Source organism: Gossypium arboreum, chromosome 2, assembly GCF_025698485.1.
Source record: "Gossypium arboreum isolate Shixiya-1 chromosome 2, ASM2569848v2, whole genome shotgun sequence".
Lineage (NCBI taxonomy): Eukaryota > Viridiplantae > Streptophyta > Magnoliopsida > Malvales > Malvaceae > Gossypium > Gossypium arboreum.
This window is the reverse complement of record NC_069071.1, coordinates 94,318,210-94,339,273: the sequence shown is the minus strand read 5'-3', so window position 1 is coordinate 94,339,273 and position 21,064 is coordinate 94,318,210. Positions and strand designations below refer to the sequence as shown.

Here is a 21,064-nt window from a genome sequence, read left to right as displayed (position 1 = left end):
TGAGACCGAACATGCGAATACCGAGGTTAGTGCCGCAAATTTTACGGGATAAGCAATTATATGCTAAGTTCAACAAGTGTGAGTTCGTTAAGAGAGGTTAGCTTCTTGGGTCATGCGGTATTCGACGGTATTCGAGTCGATTCAATAAAATTTCAGCCATACTTAATTGGAAGCCTCCAGAAATATTACTAAGGTTCGACTTTTTGGGGCTTCTTAGGTTATTACCGACGATTTGTAAAGGTTTTCAACGATAGCCACGCCGATGACGGTTACTCCAAAAGGATGTTAAGTTCGAATGGACGGAGAAATGTCGAAAAGTTTCGATTAATCGAAAACTTATTTGATCGAAGCCCCAATTCTAGTGCAACCCGAATCCGCAAAGAGTTTGTCATCTATAGTGACGCCCCTACTTGGGTTAGGTTGTGTATTGATGCAAGAAGGTCGAGTTGTGGCCTATGCGTCGAGGCAATTAAAGCCACATGAGAAAAATTATCGACCCATGACCTCGAATTGGCCGCCATCGTATTCGCCTTTAAAGATTTGGCGACATTACTTATTTGGTGAGAGGTACCATGTGTACTCGGATCACAAAAGTCTCAAATATTTGATGACCCAAAGAGACTTAAATCTGCGACAAAGACGCTGGCTCGAAATGTTAAAGGATTATGAGTGGTCATTGACTATCACCCGAAAGGCGAATGTGGTTGCGGATGCCTTGAGTCGTAAATCATTATTCGCTTTTACGAGCGATGAATGTGCACTTGTCTGCTCGATCCGAAGCGGTGTGTTAGTAGCTGAATTGAAAGCCAAACCATTATTGATACATCAAATTCAAGAAGCTCGTAAAGTCGACGACGAGTTGGTCGCAAAACGGCCGAGTGTGTTCAACAAGGACTCGGAGTTTCAAATCGATGATGACGATTGTTTGAGGTTCAAAAGTCGTCTGTGTGTTCCAAAGAATTGAACTCATTTCGATAATTCTCAATGAAGCCCATTGTAGCCGAATGGCAATCCACCCGGGAGTACGAAGATGTACAACGATTTGAAACGTCGGTTTTGGTGGCATGGTATGAAACGAGACATCTCCGACTTTGTTTGAGATGTTTAATATGTCAACAAGTGAAAGCGTAACATCAAGTGCCTTCAGATTACTTCACCAATCACGATACCGAGTGGAAATGGGATCGAGTCACAATGGACTTTGTATCCGGACCGCCATTGTCGAGTAAGAAGGATGCGGTTTGGGTCGTGGTAGATAGATTGACTAAGTCGGCTCACTTTGTCCCGTCAGACGCACGGATTTTTCAATGGACAAATTAGCCGAATTGTACGCTTTCGATTGTGAGATAACACGGGTGCCTATTTCCATTGTGTCGGATAGAGATCCGAGATTTACCTCGCGATTTTGGAAAAAGTTGCAAGAAGCTTTGGGTACCAAGTTGCATTTCAAGACCGCCTTTCACCCCAAACCGATGGTCAATCCGAGTGGATAATTCGGATACTTGAGGATATGTTGAGATGTTGCGCCCTCGAGTTTAGTGGTTCATGGGAACGGTATTTGCCGCTGATTGAATTCGCCACAACAACAACTTTCAATCAAGTATTAAGATGGCACCCTACGAGGCCTTGTACGGTCGTAAATGCCGTACACCATTGTTTTGGACCGAGCTCGGTGAAAGCAAGATTTTCGGTGGATTTGATTAGAGATGCTGAATGAAAGTGAAAGTAATCCGTGAAAGTCTCAAGATAGCCTCCGATCGTCGTAAGTCGACGCGGATCCAAGCGTAAGGATATCGAGTATCGTGGGTGATAAAGTGTTTCTCAAGGTATCGCCTTGGAAAAGATACTCGATTACGCCGTAAGGGCAAGTTGAGCCCGAGGTTCATTGGGCCATATAAGATATCCGAAGCGAGTCGGTCCGGTGGCATATCGCTTGATTTTGCCCCGAACTCGAAAAGGTTCACGATGTCTTTCATGTTTCGATGCTTGACGCTATAGATCCGATCCATCGCACATGATTAGTCCATCGAAATTGAAATTCAAGCTAATATGAGTTATGAGGAAGAACCGATTCGTATCCTATCACAGAAGTGAAAGAGTTGCGAAACAAGCGGGTTCCGCTAGTGAAAGTGTTATGGGTCAAGCACGGATAGAAGAAGCTACTTGGGAGACCGAGAACTCTATGAAAGAGCGATATCCAAACCTATTTACCAAGAAGATTTTTCGGGATGAAAATTTCTTAAGTGGGGAGAGTTGTGACATCCCTAATTTGACCCTAGTCGGAAGTGGTGTCGGGACCATTAAACCGAGTCTTATAAGTAATTAAAAGTTATATTCTATGTTTATGATGTTAGCAAATGCATGTGTGAAAGTTGCATGCATTAATTTGATCATTTCTATGTGAATTTATTAAGATGGACTTATATGAAACATTGTTGAAAGGTGATAGGCCAATCTTCAATGGTCTAATAGTATATGCATGCAAAAGAATGGTTTTGCATGTCAATTTACCCAAAGAGAAGGAAGTGGCGGCCATGGTGATGAAGATGGGCAAAAGAAAACATGTCTTAAACATGTTTTGCTAGTGGTGGATGTTAGAAATAATAAAATAAGAGCATGGGTAAAGAAATGAAAAAAAATAAGTGTGGATGCTTTCCCCTTGTGTCGTACATGAGAGAAACAAAACAAAGAAAAAAATTTTTGTTCATCTATTTTCACTCTCCTTTTGGCCGAAAATACTAAGGATAAGGAAGGAGTTTTGCTTCATACTTGGTTTGGAAGAGGATTAGGAAGAGGTTGGCTATACTTGCATCAAGAGTAAGGTATGTTTGAGGTTGTGCCATGAGATTCATGCATGTTTTTGGTTGCTAGATTGATGTTCTTGTTAGCCCATGGTTCAAATCTTTGTTATGTCATGGGAATGAAATTCGCCCAAGTGAATATGGTGATAAAGCCATTGCATGCTAAGTGTGAAGCTTGATGATGATGCATGCAAAGATGGATTGTCTACTCTTGAAATTTCTTTGTAGCCATCTTGAGTAAGACTTTGAGTTTTCTTTTTTGTTTAACCATGATTGAAGTTGAAAGGGGCATGATTGTGATGTATTCGCCATGATGCATTCATGAGCATGGTTCATGCTTCTTGCATGATAGTTAAAATTTGTGTTTTGGATGGCTATGGGCACCTTGAAATTCGGCCATGCACATATATGTATATATATGTTTGCACATGATGTTTTGGTTATGAAGTAAGTGATGAATATGTTTGTTTAAAGAAGAAAATGTTGAAGAATGTTTGTGAAATTGCAAGTATAATCGGCCATATGAGTGCTTGATGCTATATTATAAGTATTGAGCCACAATATGTAAAACATTAACTAGTAAAATGCATGCTGTTTTTTTTGTGTGGTATTAAGTGGATAATTGGCCTCAAATTGGACATGTATATTCGGCCTTAGGTAGCCTATTGATGGCCTTAGCTTTTCCTTGATGCTTGAATGAATTGTATTGAATTGCTTGATGTAGTATAAAATGTGCATGACCATTGTGTATTCAAGTTAAAGGGTGGCCATATGACCATTTAAACTCCTTGTCATATTCGCCATAAGCTAGCATAATGAGGTTTTAATAAATTAAATTTGTTTGAATTAGCTCAAGAGCTTAGAGGGCCACAATTGGACAAGGGGAAGGAAAAAGTGATCGAATAGCCGTAAAAGCCGCTCGACAACATCCGAGGTAAGTCCTCAAGAAGTGACCCTACTTGAATTATGTGAAATGAAATATGGATGTGTAATGATTATCGATTTATGTGTGTATGAGTATTTGAATGATACCCGGGCTAAGTCCCGAAGGCGATTATGCTAGTGATTACCTTTGTGTTTGAGCCTTAGTAACGAAAATGAAACATGAATGTCTAATGATTATTGATGTATGTGTGCATGAGTAATTGAATGATATCCGGCTAAGTCCCAAGACATTTATGCTGGAAATTATATCCGGTTAAGACCAAGGCAATTGTGCTAGCGGCTACATCCGGCTAAGACCAAGGCATTCGTGCAAGTCGTTCTATCGGGCTAAGACCAAGGCATTCGTGCACGTGGTTATATCTGGTTGTATTCAAGAAGCTTGGGCTGGAGGTGAGTGTTGGTTGCTGTAATAAATTCAATTAGTACGCTCGAAAAGCCCAAAGAATAAGGTATGTTTATATGTGCATTGAAAAGTCGACATGTTTGAGCAACATTCGCTCAATCGACTAACGAATATCAACTATTGAAGTGGTTGATACCTTGTGAAAGTATATAATGATGAAGTGTGAAGTAAGAATGATTATGTGAATGTGTATTAATGAAATGATGCATTTGGCTATGTGAATGTATTGCTTTAATTAAAGCTGACTTTATTCCTTGAGACTTACTAAGCATAAAAATGCTTACCCGCTGCTTTGGCTCTGTTTTATAGATTTTGCTCGATAGCAATCGGATTCGGGATCATTAAAGTCGAAGTCATCTACACTATCAAAGCCTCCATTTTGGTATAATTTTTGGTTGAACTTTGAAATGGCATGTATAGGACTACCCCTTGTCGGTTCAATTATGTTGTGATGTATATGTGTACGGCCATGCTAAAATGGCTCGTAGAAGTCAAGTACTGAACTTAGACCATTTGTGATTTGTATATATATATATATGGTTTCATGATGTAATTATGGATTGGAAATGGGAGTGTTGGTCACATGATCAGCCATTGAATGGCTAAAATGGTCATAGGTGAACCTATGTATGGCAAGACTAGTTGGATCATGGAGACTACAAATAGATAAGACCTACCTTGAAAACAGATGCTGGCAGCAGCAGTGGAGTGGTTTTGAAAAATCACCAAAATTTGTAGGAATGGTATTAAATAGTGAATAAGTTATGTAAATGAACCTTGATGAGTCTACTTTCATATGGAAGAAACGAAACGGTCATAGGAGTTACATGTTAAGAGATATTAATGCTATTGTGAGACAGGGCCAGAACGGTTTCTGGGTCCCCTGTCGCAACTTTAAAAATTTACTATAAATTATCCAGAAATAATCAGGAGCCATGCCTTATATGTACAGATTCCAATTTTAGTCTAGTTTCATTAGAAACAAACGGCACCAGCATTAAAGCCCTGTACAGAGAGATATTCAAGTTATACCGCGCGAAGGTCAGAGCAGTCGATCCCTGTAACATGGGTGACTTTAACTAATAAACTGTACCAATTGGCCCAACCAAAAATTCTAGAAATAAATCCATGAATGGATATATGAGTCTAAATTCAGGGAAAATTTACAAAACCAGTTTCCGAGTTTTGAAACTCGAGATATGATTTTTAAGGCGACAGTGATGCAGTTTTTCAGCCTGACTGGAAATGTCAAATGGATGGGCAAAACAAGTGAACTTGGCTTGTTAACCCCTCGTGTCCGACACCGGCGATGGTCTCGGGTTCGGGGTGTTACACTCTGCCAGTAGCTGCGTCAATCATTTGTCTTGTCGAGGGATTCACACCATTGTAGAATGTTTGAACTTGCAGCCAAAGTGGTAACCTATGGTGAGGGCACCTTCTCAGTAAGTCTTTGTATCTCTCCCATGCATCGTAAACTGTTTTTAAATACATCTGCACAAAAGAAGAGATATCATTACGTAATTTGGCCGTTTTAGCTAGTGGAAAATATTTTAGTAAAAATTTCTCGGTCATTTGTTCCCAAGCAGTGACAGACCCTCGTGGTAACGAGTTAAACCACTATTTAGCTTTGTTTCTCAGTGAAAAGGGAAATAACCGAAGACGAATGGCATCATAAAAAATGCCATTGATTTTGAATGTATCGCAAAATTCAAGAAAGTTCGCTAAGTGCGTTTTGGGATCCTCATCCTGCAAACCATCAAACTGAACAAACTGCTGTATCATCTGAATGGTGTTAGGTTTTAGTTCGAAATTTTTCGCAGCAATAGCAGGTCTAACTATACTAGACTCAGTTCCTGTTAAAGAAGGTTTAGCATAGTTATACATAGTATGTGGAGCAGGATTTTAATTAGCTGCAATTGCAGGAGGCAGCTGATCGCCTGGATTTTCGGCCATCTCGTCTGTTGGGGTTTGAGTATCGTCTTCTCGCTCGTTCTCCGTGTAGCGTAAACTACGCCTTATTTCTCTTTGATTTTTTCGAATTGTACGATCGATTTCTTCGTTAAAGAGTAATGGTCCTGATGGGTTTCTTCTAGTCATAAACTATAAAAACCTGCCAAGAGAGAAAAAAAAGTAAATTAATAAATAATAAAATAAAACAAATTTGCAAGAAAAATAAAAGGCTAAAGTAATAAAAATTTAGTGTTCCTAATATTTTAGTTCCCCGGCAACGGCACCAAAAACTTGATCGCATGATTCGTAACAAGTAATAAATATTTATAATGAAGATCATACCTAGACTAACTATTATCACGATGAAAAGGGAAGAGCACCTATCGAACAATAATATAGTAACGGCAAGACCGGGATATCGTACCCAAGGGACCCAAAAGTACTAGTAATAACTATCTTTTTATTATCTAACCTAGAAATAAAAGGGTTTGTTTATTAAACTATTTATCTAAACTAATTAACTAATTTAATTAAAGCAAAGAGAAAATTTGGAAAAAGACTTGAAGAGAAGCAATTGATAAAGACGACACCCAAGGAGGAATCCATCTAGATTTCACTTGTTATCTGACTCTAAACCGGATGATTTATTCACTTGACTTGATCCGTGAGACTCCTAACATATGTTATTATCCCTTTCGAGACTAATAAAGTCTAACCCTCAGTTGAATTAATTGAAATCTCTTTCTTAATCTTAGGGAAGCAGAAACTCAATCTATGGACTCCCATATTAGGTTTCACCCTAATTCGGCAAAATCTCGTAACCCTATTTCTAGGCGTTCGATCAACTCCGCTTAATTATGCCAAATCTACTCTTAGGCAGGGTCTATTCCTCCTCTGCATAAGCACACCAAATCATGAATTAATACCTGGACAATTAACTCAAGCATTAAGAACACATAATTAAGAACAAATCAAGTATTTATCATACAATTCAGATAATAATAATAAGATCCATCATAGGTTTTATCCCCCTTATGTAACACCCTTCGCCAGTATCCCTCGCCGGAACATGGTTCGAGGTGCTACCAGATTTAAACTCATCCATTTATTTAAAACCAGACCGTAAAAATTTTTGATCAATTTTAAACTTTTCATACACACGTATATTATCCTTTAATCGGGCTTACAAGGCCCAAAATATTCATGAGGCATTATTAAATATTTACCAATATCTTAGTCTTGTATCATTTACTTACTCAACTTTACAACCCTATACATGCCATAGACTCGAAACACTAAGATTTACTTACACCGATAGCGTAGACTTGACAATGTGATAATATCTCTGACGGCCTCCAACCCGAGCTAACCTGGCAACCCTAAGGAATATGGGAAAGAAAAGGGGAGTAAGCTTTACGCTTATTAAGTTCATAAGAAAACAATAAGCAACTCATTAACAAGTTTTATCAATGTTTACAACATAATCACAAATTCACTACAAGTTGTCTTCCTGAACAATAGTCACTAAATTATTTATAACTGGAGCTACAAAACTTAAAATCAATTTCCGTTAATTTTCCCTGAAAATAGACTCATATATCTTCCATCCATAAAATTTTAAGAATTTTAGGTTTGGCCAATCAATACCAGATTTTTCTTAAAGTTTCCCTATTTCACTGTTTGACTAATCTGACCACTCTTCACTACGAATCAAATTTATCATTGTACAGAATTCAAAATATGTTCTATTTGATTTCATTTGAACTAGACTCATTAAGGAGTCTAAGCATATAATTTTTATCTTATAACCATTTTTGTACAAATTATAATGAGTTTCTAAAAACAGAACAGGGGACCCCGAAGTCATTTGACTCTATCCCACGCCACTTCAAATGTCTCATTATCAGAAATTATTTTGGTTACACGGTTTCTTTTATAAGAAACTAGACTCATTAAGCTTTAATTACATAATTTATTCATCTTCTAACTCAACTCCAACAATTTATGGTGATTTTCCAAAATCACGTTACTGCTGCTGTCCCAAGCAGATTTATTACAAATTTACTCTTTCACACATTCTTTGCATTCACATTATTTAAACATGTATATCACCAATCAATTTCATCACATATCTATAATTTGACTCAAGCATAATCTCAATACAGTACATCATGCTCAATGATTCGCACACAACTATTCAAATTAGCAATTATAAGATGATTCCGCACATAGTCCACCCTTATCGATAATTTACGATGGTTTTGCCCTTACTCACATATATGACATAGGCATTTTCACCTATGCTTCTCATTTCACATTCATGATTCAATTCCAATCGATCTAACATGCATAAGGATATATCACATACCTGGCCAACTTAATGCATTGAACAAATTCAATTGTCGATTTAACACAAGGTCTCATAGTCTTAGACTTTTATCAAATCACCCAAGATTTAGCTCGCTAGGTTTTAAACACGATAATATTATTCACCAGCTTAAAACTTGCTACGCTCAAAGCCCAAATATCACCATTATAAAGTCGTCTCATAAACAATTCATATAATATAACATGTATACCTGTTCACTTTGCTCTATTTAATCATTCAATCACAATTTATAATTTCCCTTTGAATCATTCGATATTTTGCACACTAAGTGTCATTCTCAATATCTCACACACTAAGTGTCATTCTCAATATTTCGTACATTGAGTACCATATGTGATTGCCCCACACACTAAGTGCCACATTTTGTCGATATGTCGTCAGACATTAAAATATTCACGTATATACAATTTATACAATATCAAAGCATTAGAAACATCAATTTAACAATGCTTATTGCATACAAACTTACCTGGCTAAATTGTAGAGATACCAAAGTTCAGGGGCATTTTAGTAATTTTCTCATTTTTCTCGATTTTCCACTCGATGTTGATCTAAATTAATAATTTCATTCAGTATATTAATTTAGACATTAAAACACCTCATTTCATACAATTTGGTCATTTTTGTCATTTTTACAAAATTACCCCTAAAGTTTTACTTTTATTTATTTTAGTCCCTGAGCTCAAAACATGCAAATTAACCATTTTTAACCATAATTAAGCTTAGCCAAATGTTCATGGTATCAAAACAGTCCATAATTCACTTTATGGCAAAATTATAGTTTTGCCCCTAATATTTCAACTTCTTTACAATTTAGTCCCGATATCATAAAAATGCAAATTCATGAAATTGAGTAAAATTCTACTATAGACGAATATCACTAGTTTCTCTAGCAGCCCACACATTTCATTTATTTTGTGACAGCCCAAAATAGACCCTAGCCGGAATGTGGTTTCGGGACCACTAAACCGAGTCATAAAAATAATTAATTGTTATATTCTATGCTTACTATGTGTGTGCATGCATATGTGGAAAATTTCATTCTCTAATTTTACCCATTTGTATGAGGAAGTATTAAATAGGGATCAAAGTGAAACATGGTGAAATATGATAGGCTAATTTTAAATGGCTTGTTAGTACATGTTAACAAAAAGGTGGAGTTGCATGTCAAATAATCCCTTCCTAAGGAGGAGTGGCCTACCATGACAAGGTTATGGGCAAGGAACATGTTCCCAACATGTTTTACTAATGATGATGTTAGAAATAATAAACAACTAAGCATGGGTGAGAAAAGAAAAAAATTGTGTGTGAGAGAGTAGCATCCCCCCCCCCATTGCCGTGCAACCAAGAAGAGAAAACAAAAAAATTTTGTTCATGCTTGCTCTCTCCCTTTTTGGCCGAAAATACTAAGAGGAAGAAGGGATTTTTGCTTCATTTCCTTTGTTTAGAAGAGATCTAGAAGGAGATTTGGCTAAGTTTGCATCAAGATTAAGGTATGTATGAGGTTGTGTTGGGAGTTTCATGCATGGTTTGGTTGCTAATTTGATGTGCATGTTAGCCATGGCCCAAATCCTTGTTATGCCATGGAAATGGTATTTGGCCAAAGTTGTTATGGTGATAAAGCCATTGCATGCTAAGTGTGAAGCTTGATGATGATGCATGCAATGATGGATTGTCTACTCTTGAGTAAGATTTTGAGTTTTCTTTTGTGTTTAACCATGATTGAAGTTGAATGGAGCATGATTGTCATATTCGCCATGATGCATTCATGAGCATGGTTCATGCTTCTTGCATGTTAGTTAAAATTTGTATTTTTGGATGGCTATGGACACCTTGAAATTCGCCATGCTCATATTGTATATATATGTTTGCACATGATGTTTTGGCTATGAAGTAAGTGATGAATATATTGGTTTAAAGAAGAAGATGTGGAAGAATGCTTGTGAAATTGCAAGCACAATTCGCCTAGCACACATATAAGTGCTTGATGCTATATTATAAGTTTTAATACAATGTGCAAAGCATTAACTAGTAAAATGCATGCTGTTTTGTGAGGTATTAAGTGCAAAATTGACCTCAACATGTACATGAATATTCGCCTTGGGTAGCCTATTGAAGGCCTTAGCTTTTCCTTGATGCTCAAATAAATTGTATTGAATTGCTTGATGTAGTATAAAATGTGCATGACCATTGTGTATTCAAGCTAAAGAGTGACCATATGACCATTTAAACTCCTTGTCATATTCGCCATAAGCAAGCACAATGAGGTTTTAATAAATTGAATTTGTTTGAATTAGCTCAAGAGCTAAGAGGGCCACAATTGGACAAGGGAAGGAAAAGGTGATCGAATAGCCGAAAAAGCCGCTCGACAACATCCGAGGTAAGTCCTCAAGAAGTGACCCTACTTGAGTTATGTGAAATAAAGTATGGATGTGTATTGATTATTGATTATGTATGTATGAGCATTTGAATTCTACCGGGCTAAGTCCCAAGGCGAATATGCTTGTGATTATATTTGCGTTTTGAGCCTTAGTAATGAAAATGAAATATGTATGTCCAATGATTATTGATGTATGTGTACATGAGAAATTGAATGATATCCGGCTAAGCCCCAAAGACAATTATGCTGGAAATTATATCCGGTTAAGACACGAAGGCAATTGTGCTAGTGGCTATATCCTGCTAAGACCAAGGCATTCGTATGAAGTTATTCTATCCGGCTAAGACCCAAAGGCATTTGTGCACGTGATTATATCCGGTTATATTCAAGAATCTTGGGCTGGAGGTGAGTGTTGGTTGCTGTAATGAATTCAATTAGTACACTCGAAAAGCCCAAAGGATAAGGTACGTTATATGTGCATTCGAAAGTCAACATGTTTGAGCAACATTCGCTCAATCGACTAATGAATTTCAGTTATTGAATTGATTGATACTTTGTGAAAGTATATAATGATGAAGTGTGAAGTAAGAATGTGTATTAATGAAATGATGCATTTGGCTATGTGAATGTATTGCTGTAATTAGAGCTGATTATATTCCTTGAGACTTACTAAGCATAAAAAATGCTTACCCTGCTACTTTGGCTCTGTTTTATAGATTTCGCCGATAGCAATCGGATTCGGGATCAATAAAGTCGAAGTCATCCACACTATCCACGCCTCTATTTTGGTATAAATTTTGGTTGAACTTTGAAATGGCATGTATAGGACTACCCTTGTTGGTTGAATATGTTGTGATGTATATATGTACGGCCATGCGAAAATGGCTCGTAAAAGTGAAGTATCGACTTAGACTAATTGTGGTTTGTATGTATATATTTGGTGTCATGATGTGGCTATGGCTTGAAATGGGAATGTTGGTCATATGATCAGCCATTGGCATGGTTAAAATGATCATATATGAACCTATGTATGGCAAGACTAGTTGGTTCATGGAGACTACCAAATAGGTAAGACCTACCTTAAAAACAGATGCTGCCAGCTGCAGTGATGTGAATGTGAAAAATCACCAAAATTCGTAGGAATGGAATTAAATAGTGAATAAGCTATGTAAATGAACCTTGATGAGTCTATTTTCATATGGAAGAAACGAAATGGTCATAGGAGTTACATGTTAAGAGATATTAAAGCTATTGTGAGACAGGGACAGAACAGTTTCTGGGTTCCCTGTCGCAAATTTAAAAATTTACTATAAATTATCCAAAAAGAATTAGGAGACATACCTTATATGTACAGATTCCATTTTGAGTCTAGTTTCATTAGAAACAAACGGAAACAGCATTAAAGCCCTGTACAGAGAGATATTCAAGTTATACCGCGCAAAGGTCAGAGCAGTCGATCCCTGTAACATGGGTGACTTTAACTAATAAACTGTACCAATTGGCCTGACCAAAAATTCTAGAAATAAATCCATGAATGGATATATGAGTCTAAATTCAGGGAAAATTTACGAAACCAGTTTCCGAGTTTTGAAACTCGAGATATGATTTTTAAGGCGACAGTGACGCAGTTTTTCAGCCTGACTGGAAATGTCAAATGGATGGGCAAAACAAGTGAACTTGGCTTGTTAACCCTCGTGTCCCACACGGCGATGGTCTCGGGTTCGGGTGTTACAATTTTATTGGTATCGAGCCACGGTTTAGTCGATTCTAGGACTACCGTGATGTGTTTGGGGTCTAGCCATACATGCCATTAAATGATGAATCGATAGTGTGGTGATTTCGACAATTTGACTTTGTGTTTGTTTATAGCAATGGATCCCGATCCCAACCGAAAGCGATAGCTGATGATCTGGAGAGTGTGGCGCTGCCCGCGCAAGAAGGGACAGCGCCGGCGGACTCTCAACCTACGGCCAGCAATCCTAATGACGAGGCTAGGCAAGCCTTTTATAGTGTGATCAACGAATGGTTTAATCAATACATTCGAACCAACACTACTGTTCCACAACCTCCATTCCCGACAAATGCAACCCCGCAAGACCTACAATACCTCCGGTGATTGACCAAATAAGGTCAAGTAAGCCCCATCGATAGGATTCAAAACATGGGGCCACTGAATTTAAGGCTACGGATGATGATGATGCCGAAGCGAGCTGAATTTTGGTTAGATAACACTATCCGGTGCTTGATGAGCTATCCTGCACACACCGATGAGTGCTTAAAGTGTACCATCTCCGCCACGCGAGTCCGCCTACTATGGTGGAGTACTCGACTTTGTGGTGCCTAGAGAGCAAGTGACTTGGGAATTCTTTCAAACCGAGTTCAAAAGGTATATCATCGAGATTCATCGACCAAAAGCGGAGGGAATTCCTTGATCTTAAGCAAGGTTCGATGTCGCCATCGACTACAAACGAAAATTTGTGAGGCTTAGCCAGACGCGCGAGAATGCATTTCGTCCGAAGCTATTATGTGTAAACGCTCGAGGATGGGCTGAATGATGATATAAGGATGTTTGTTGGCATCCTCGAGATACGAGAGTTCGTAGTACTTGTTGAGCGAGCTTGTAAAGTCAAGAGCTTAGAAAGGAGAAACAAAAAGTGATGTGGGAACCGGAGAATTCGAAGAGGTCCTCGGAAAGTCTCTTCAACAAGCATCGAAGAGATTTCGAGACGATGTGAGCCGGTCTAGAGGCGTTTGGGCTTTTCTAGACGAGGACGCGATCGACCCCTGTGACCACACGAGTCACCTCGATCACGGTGGTGGAAATGATCGCCGAGAGAGGGCGGAGTGTCCACATTGTGGTAAATGGCATTCGGGAGCTGTTGGTTTCGTGATCGCCTCGCTATAAGTGTGGATCGGCCGACCACTTTATGAAGGATTGCCCGAGGATGCATAAATGAATGTAAGTCGAGTGCAAACCCGGTGCTACCACCGCCGAGGTAGGCCACCTAGAAATATGGGCAATGTTAGTGGCGGTCGAGAGGATCTAGAGATGCTACCATCGATCCGAGGCTCGTGCTCTGCTAGGACTTATGCCATACGCCGCACGCCGAGGATGCTGCCTCTCCGGATGTTATTACCGGTACTTTCACTCTTTTCAATACAAATGTGATTGCTTTGATTGACCCCGGTTCTACTCATTCATATATATGTGAAACCTTAGCATCCAAAGAAGACTTTGCCCATTGAGTCTCATCGAGTTTGTAATTCGGTGTCAAACCCTTGGGTCATTACGTGCTTGTCAACAAAGTGTGCAAGAAAAGTCCCTAGTGTTTCGAGGTTCTTGTTTTCCGCGGACTTGATGCTTTTGCCGCTCGATGAGTTCGACGTTATTCTTGGTTTGGATTGGTTGACCATGCACGATGCGGTTGTAAATTGCAAGAGCAAGACTATCGATTTGAGGTGCGCGAATAATGAAATAATTCGGGTTGAGTCTACGACTTAATGGAGTTACCGGTTGTAATATCGCCGATGTTGGCCCGTAAATATGTAAGAAAAGGGTGCGAAGTGTACCTTGCGACGTGTTTCGATGACAAGGAATCGTAAAAGAAACCCGAATCTGTGCCCGTGGTTTGTGAATACCGGATGTTTTCCCAAGAATTGCGGGTTTACCACCTGTTCGGAAATAGAATTTGGCATCGAATTGGTACCGTACCACTCCAATTTCGATAGCTCCGTATTGTATGGCACCAACGGAATTAAAGGAGTTGAAAGCTCGGTTGCAAGAATTGGTGGATAGAGGTTTTGCTCGCCCGAGTTTCTCGCCTTTGGGTGCGCCGGTGTTGTTTGTGAAAAGAAGGATGGAACCATGCGGTTGTAGATCGACTATCGTCGACTTAATAAAGCGACGATAAAGAACAAATATCCGTTACCACGATCGATGACTTGTTCGATCAATTGAAGGAGCCTCGGTGTTCTCGAAAATAGATTTGCGATCGGGCTATTATCAATTGCGAATCCGAGATTCTGGACGTACCCAAGACCGCCTTGTAACAAGATATGGTCACTATGAGTTCCTAGTGATGCCGTTTGTGCTCACTAATGCCCCCGCAGATTTATGGATTTAATGAATCGATCTTTAGACCATATTTGGATCGATTCAGTAGTCGTGTTCATTGATGACATCTTGGTCTATTCAAGAAATGAGACCGAACATGCTTGAACACCGCGGTTAGTGCTGCAAATTTTACGGGATAAGCAATTATATGCTAAGTTCAACAAGTGTGAGTTCGGTTAAGAGAGGTTAGCTTCTTTGGTCATGTGGTATCTCAGATCGGGTATTCGAGTCGACCGAATAAAATTTCAGCCATACTTAATTGGAAGCCTCCAGAAATATTATCGAGGTTCGAGCTTTTTGGGGCTTCTAGGTTATTACCGACGATTTGTAAAAGGCTTCTCAACGATAGCCACGCCGATGACGGTTACTCCAAAAGGATGTTAAGTTCGAATGGACGGAGAAATGCCAAAAAGTTTCGATCAACTGAAAACTTATTTGATCGAAGCCCCAATTCTAGTGCAACCCGAGTCCAAAGAAAGAGTTTGTCATCTATAGCGACGCCTCTCTACTTGGGTTAGGTTGCGTATTAATGCAAGAAGGTCGAGTTGTGGCCTATGCGTCGAGGCAATTAAAGCCACATGAGAAAAATTATCCGACTCATGATCTCGAATTGGCCGCCATCGATTCGCCTTGAAGATTTGGCGACATTACTTATTTGGTGAAAAGTGCCATGTATACTCGGATCACAAAAGTCTCAAATATTTGATGACCCAAAGAGACTTAAATCTGCGACAAAGACGTTGGCTCGAGCTGTTAAACGATTATGAGTGATCATTGACTATCACCCGGAAAGGCGAATGTGGTTGCGGATGCCTTGAGTCGTAAGTCGTTATTCACTTTACGAGCGATGAATGTGCACTTGTCCGTCCGATCCGACAATGTGTTAGTGGCTGAATTGAAAGCCAAACCATTATTGACACACCAAATTCGAGAAGCTCGTAAAGTCGACGACGAGTTGGTTGCAAAACGGGCTGCGTGTGTTCGAACAAGGACTCGGAGTTTCAAATCGACGATGACGATTGTTTGAGGTTCAAAAGTCGCTCTGTGTGTCCCAAAGAATTGAACTCATTTCGATAATTCTGAATGAAGCCCATTGTAGCCGAATGGCAATCCACCGGGAGTACAAAGATGTACAATGATTTGAAACGTCGGTTTTGGTGGCATGGTATGAAGCGAGACATCTCCGACTTTGTTTGAGATGTTTAATATGTCAACAAGTGAAAGCGGAACATCAGTGCCTTGAGATTACTTCACCAATCACGATACCCGAGTGGAAATGGGATCGAGTCACAATGGACTTTGTATCCGGACCGCCATTGTCGCAAGTAAGAAGGATGCGGTTTGGGTCGTGGTAGATCGATTGACTAAGTCGGCCCACTTTGTCCCCGACGCACGGACTTTTCAATGGACAAATTAGCTGAATTGTACGTTTCTCGATTGTGAGATTACACGGGTGCCTATTTCCATCGTGTCGGATAGAGATCCGAGATTTACCTCGCGATTTTGGAAAAAGTTGCAAGAAGCTTTGGGTACCAAGTTGCATTTCAGCACCGCCTTTCACCCCCAAACCGATGGTCAATCCGAGCGGATAATTCAGATACATGAGGATATGTTAAGATGTTTCGTCCTTGAGTTTAGTGGTTCATGGGAACGGTATTTGCCGTTGATTGAATTCGCTTACAACAACAGCTTTCAATCAAGTATTAAGATGGCACCCTACGAGGCCTTGTACGGTCGTAAATGCCGTACACCATTGTTTTGGACTGAGCTCGGTGAAAGCAAGATTTTCGGGGTGGATTTGATTAAGGATGCTGAACAGAAAGTGAAAATAATCCGTGAAAGTCTGAAGATAGCCTCCGATCGTCAGAAGTCGTACGCGGATCTGAAGCGTAAGGATATCGAGTATCGTGGGTGATAAAGTGTTTCTCAAGGTATCGCCTTGGAAAAAGATACTCGTGTTCTACCGTAAGGGCAAGTTGAGCCCGAGGTTCATTGGGCCATATGAGATATCGAGCGAGTCGGTCCAGTGGCATATCGCTTGATTTTGCCCCCGAACTCAAAAGGTTCACGATGTCTTTCACGCTTCGATGCTTCGACGCTATAGATCCGATCCATCGCACGTGATTAGTCCATCGAAATTGAAATTCAAGCTAATATGAGTTATGAGGAAGAACCGATTCAGTATCCTATCAAGAGAAGTGAAAGAGTTATGAAACAAGCGGGTTCCGCTAGTGAAAGTGTTATGGCTCAAGCACGGGATAGAAGAAGCTACTTGGGAGACCGAGAATTCTATGAAAGAGCGATATCCAAACCTATTTACGGTAAGATTTTCTGGGACGAAAATTTCTTAAGTGGGGAGAGTTGTGATGCCCAAAGCAGACCCTAGCCGGAATGTGGTTTCGGGACCACTAAACCGAGTCATAAAAATAATTAATTGTTATATTCTATGCTTACTATGTGTGTGCATGCATATGTGGAAAATTTCATTCTCTAATTTTACCCATTTGTATGAGAAAGTATTAAATAGGGATCAAAGTGAAACATGGTGAAATATGATAGGCTAATTTTAAATGGCTTGTTAGTACATGTTAACAAAAAGGTGGAGTTGCATGTCAAATAATCCCCTTCCTAAGGAGGAGTGGCCGGCCATGACAAGGTTATGGGCAAGGGAACATGTTCCCAACATGTTTTACTAATGGATGATGTTAGAAATAATAAACAACTAAGCATGGGTGAGAAAAGAAAAAAATGTGTGTGAGAGAGTAGCATCCCCCATTGCCGTGCAACCAAGAAGAGAAAACAAAAAATTTTGTTCATGCTTGCTCTCTCCTTTTGGCGAAAATACTAAGAGGAAGAAGGATTTTTGCTTCATTTCCTTTGTTTAGAAGAGATCTAGAAGGAGATTTGGCTAAGTTTGCATCAAGATTAAGGTATGTATGAGGTTGTGTTGGGAGTTTCATGCATGGTTTGGTTGCTAATTTGATGTGCATGTTAGCCATGGCCCAAATCCTTGTTATGCCATGGAAATGGTATTTGGCCAAAGTTGTTATGGTGATAAAGCCATTGCATGCTAAGTGTGAAGCTTGATGATGATGCATGCAATGATGGATTGTCTACTCTTGAGTAAGATTTTGAGTTTTCTTTTGTGTTTAACCATGATTGAAGTTGAATGGAGCATGATTGTCATATTCGCCATGATGCATTCATGAGCATGGTTCATGCTTCTTGCATGTTAGTTAAAATTTGTATTTTGGATGGCTATGGACACCTTGAAATTCGCCATGCTCATATTGTATATATATGTTTGCACATGATGTTTTGGCTATGAAGTAAGTGATGAATATATTGGTTTAAAGAAGAAGATGTGGAAGAATGCTTGTGAAATTGCAAGCACAATTCGCCTAGCACACATATAAGTGCTTGATGCTATATTATAAGTTTTGGGCCACAATGTGCAAAGCATTAACTAGCAAAATGCATGCTGTTTTTGTGAGGTATTAGTGCAAAATTGACCTCAACATGTACATGAATATTCGGCCTTGGGTAGCCTATTGAAGGCCTTAGCTTTTCCTTGATGCTCAAATAAATTGTATTGAATTGCTTGATGTAGTATAAAATGTGCATGACCATTGTGTATTCAAGCTAAAGAGTAGCCATATGACCATTTAAACTCCTTGTCATATTCGCCATAAGCAAGCACAATGAGGTTTTAATAAATTGAATTTGTTTGAATTAGCTCAAGAGCTAAGAGGGCCACAATTGGACAAGGGAAGGAAAAGGTGATCGAATAGCCGAAAAAGCCGCTCGACAACATCCGAGGTAAGTCCTCAAGAAGTGACCCTACTTGAGTTATGTGAAATAAAGTATGGATGTGTATTGATTATTGATTATGTATGTATGAGCATTTGAATTCTACCCGGGCTAAGTCCCAAGGCGAATATGCTTGTGATTATATTTGCGTTTTGAGCCTTAGTAATGAAAATGAAATATGTATGTCCAATGATTATTGATGTATGTGTACATGAGAAATTGAATGATATCCGGCTAAGCCCCAAGACAATTATGCTGAAATTATATCCGGTTAAGACCAAGGCAATTGTGCTAGTGGCTATATCCGGCTAAGACCAAGGCATTCGTATGCGAAGTTATTCTATCCGGGCTAAGACCAAGGCATTTGTGCACGTGATTATATCCGGTTATATTCAAGAATCTTGGGCTGGAGGTGAGTGTTGGTTGCTGTAATGAATTCAATTAGTACACTCGAAAAGCCCAAAGGATAAGGTACGTTATATGTGCATTCGAAAGTCGACATGTTTGAGCAACATTCGCTCAATCGACTAATGAATTTCAGTTATTGAATTGATTGATACTTTGTGAAAGTATATAATGATGAAGTGTGAAGTAAGAATGTGTATTAATGAAATGATGCATTTGGCTATGTGAATGTATTGCTGTAATTAGAGCTGATTATATTCCTTGAGACTTACTAAGCATAAAAAATGCTTACCTCGTTACTTTGGCTCTCTGTTTTATAGATTTCGCTCGATAGCAATCGGATTCGGGATCAATAAAGTCGAAGTCATCCACACTATCCACGCCTCTATTTTGGTATAAATTTTGGTTGAACTTTGAAATGGCATGTATAGGACTACCCTTGTTGGTTGAATATGTTGTGATGTATATATGTACGGCCATGCGAAAATGGCTCGTAAAAGTGAAGTATCGACTTAGACTAATTGTGGTTTGTATGTATATATTTGGTGTCATGATGAGGCTATGGCTTGGAAATGGGAATGTTGGTCATATGATCAGCCATTGCATGGTTAAAATGATCATATATGAACCTATGTATGGCAAGACTAGTTGGTTCATGGAGACTACCAAATAGGTAAGACCTACCTTAAAAACAGATGCTGCCAGCTGCAGTGACGTGAATGTGAAAAATCACCAAAATTCGTAGGAATGGAATTAAATAGTGAATAAGCTATTTAAATGAACCTTGATGAGTCTATTTTCATATGGAAGAAACGAAATGGTCATAGGAGTTACATGTTAAGAGATATTAAAGCTATTGTGAGACAGGGCCAGAACGGTTTCTGGGTTCCAGAAAGAATTAGGAGACATACCTTATATTTACAGATTCTATTTTGAGTCTAGTTTCATTAGAAACAAACGGCACCAGCATTAAAGCCCTGTACAGAGAGATATTCAAGTTATACCGCGCGAAGGTCAGAGCAGTCGATCCCTGTAACATGGGTGACTTTAACTAATAAAATGTACCAATTGGCCCGACAAAAAATTCTAGAAATAAATCCATGGATGGATATATGAGTCTAAATTCAGAGAAAATTTACGAAACCAGTTTCCGAGTTTTGAAACTCGAGATATGATTTTTAAGGCGACAGTGACGCAGTTTTCCAGCCTGACTGGAAATGTCAAATGGATGGGCAAAACAAGTGAACTTGGCTTGTTAACCCCTCGTGTCCGACACCGGCGATGGTCTCGGGTTCGGGGTGTTACATATTTGACATTTTAACCACAAAGTTTTCACATTTATCAATTTAGCCCTTAATTGTCAATTTCACAAAAATTCACTTAACAAAAAGTGTTTAACTATCAACAAGGACTCATATTCTTCCATTAAACTTCAAAGCCCTATTATACTCATCAATGGAAAATATCAAACTATTCAATGGTTTTGCAAAATAATCCCCTCATTAGATAGATTAAGCAACAACGATCCCGAAAATATAAAAATAATTAAAAACGGGACTAGAAATGCACCATGCATTAGCTGAAAGTTGGAAGCTTCTTCCATGGCTTCTCAAGCCTTCATATTCGGCTGGTAAAAAGAGAATGAAAAAGATGACACCTTGATTCTTTTATTATATTCATTTTATTATTATTTTTAACCAATTTACAATATTAACCTTTATACACTTTATTTATTACACCAAATGCCAAGCCATCATATCCCACTATCTCTTTAATGGGCTAACTACCAAATAAAGACTTCTACTTTTAACTTCTATATCTATTTAATACCTTTAGGTTATAGAATACAACTTTTGCACTTTACACA

General features: G+C 38.9%; 1 long non-coding RNA gene and 1 other non-coding gene across 2 annotated transcripts; one reads left to right on the top strand and one right to left on the bottom strand.

Moving 5' to 3' along the window:
* Positions 1 to 5,566: 5,566 nt before the first annotated feature.
* Positions 5,567 to 5,673, top strand: LOC128289848 (small nucleolar RNA R71). The gene has a single exon (XR_008279490.1). It is a non-coding gene; the product is annotated as a small nucleolar RNA R71 (small nucleolar RNA).
* A 1,530-nt stretch (positions 5,674 to 7,203) lies between these two features.
* On the bottom strand, positions 7,204 to 20,856 carry LOC128285439 (uncharacterized). The gene is made up of 2 exons (XR_008275920.1): positions 20,767 to 20,856; positions 7,204 to 7,478 (listed from the first exon to the last, which is right to left on the bottom strand). It is a non-coding gene; the product is annotated as an uncharacterized LOC128285439 (long non-coding RNA).
* Positions 20,857 to 21,064: the final 208 nt, after the last annotated feature.